This window comes from Parus major, chromosome Z (assembly GCF_001522545.3).
Source record: "Parus major isolate Abel chromosome Z, Parus_major1.1, whole genome shotgun sequence".
Classification (NCBI taxonomy): domain Eukaryota; kingdom Metazoa; phylum Chordata; class Aves; order Passeriformes; family Paridae; genus Parus; species Parus major.
In genome coordinates, this window is record NC_031799.1 from 64,050,249 (window position 1) to 64,051,214 (window position 966).

The following is a 966-nucleotide window of genomic DNA, read 5'->3' on the forward strand; positions in this document are numbered from 1 at the left end:
ACAGCACAGCCTATTTTCACACTTCTATTATATATTTCTTCACCACTAGATGGAGGTATTTTATATTCTATATAAAAGCCTTTATGGAGTTTACTATTCATAAGTTTTTAAGCAGGTTAATAGTTCTTGGATGTTATTTTGTTCGGGATATCTTAAGTTTCAAGTCCCCAGCCAGGCTAACCACTTCCCAGTTATTAGCTTTCGGTGGCTCCACAGGTCCTTTTATTCGATTCGCATGTGTCCAGCCCTTCTCCGCCGTTCGAACTGCAGAATCAGTTGTTAGGAGGACTTGATACGCTCCCTTCCACTTTGGTGCTAGGGGATTCTCTTTCCAACTTCTTATCAGCACCCACTCTCCGGGTTGTACCTGGTGTAATATAAAATCTAATGGTGGGCTTTGGGCTAACATCCCTTTTTCTCACAATGCTTTTTTGAACTTCATTAATTTTATTAAGTACTTATTGATGTATTGATCACTCACGTTTGGATGTGTTTGAACTTCTTCTATATTATAGGGCATACCGTATAACATTTCAAAAGGGGAAATTCCCAAATCTGCCCTTGGCTGGGTTTGAATATTCAGAAGGGCTAGTGGGACACACTTAACCCATGATAGTTTAGTTTCCATCACTAGCTTGGTAAGTTGCTTCTTTATTTCCTCATTCATCCTTTCTACTCTTCCAGAACTTTGAGGGTGATAAGGGGTGTGTTGTTCTCACTTTGTTCCTAATGCTTCTGCCACCTCCTCTTCTCTCCTAACGTACACTTTTTGTGCTTCCCGCAAAAGCTCATCCAAACCTCTGTCTTGCCACCCATCCAATTTTTCTATCTTCCTCCAAATATCCTCCCAGGCCTTTGCCACAAATTGTGCTTTAAGCAGTGCCTGCCCCAATTGGGTGTCTGGATCCATTCCGGAATATAGTTGAAAATTCTTTCTTAACCTTTCCAACCATTCTGTAGGAGTTT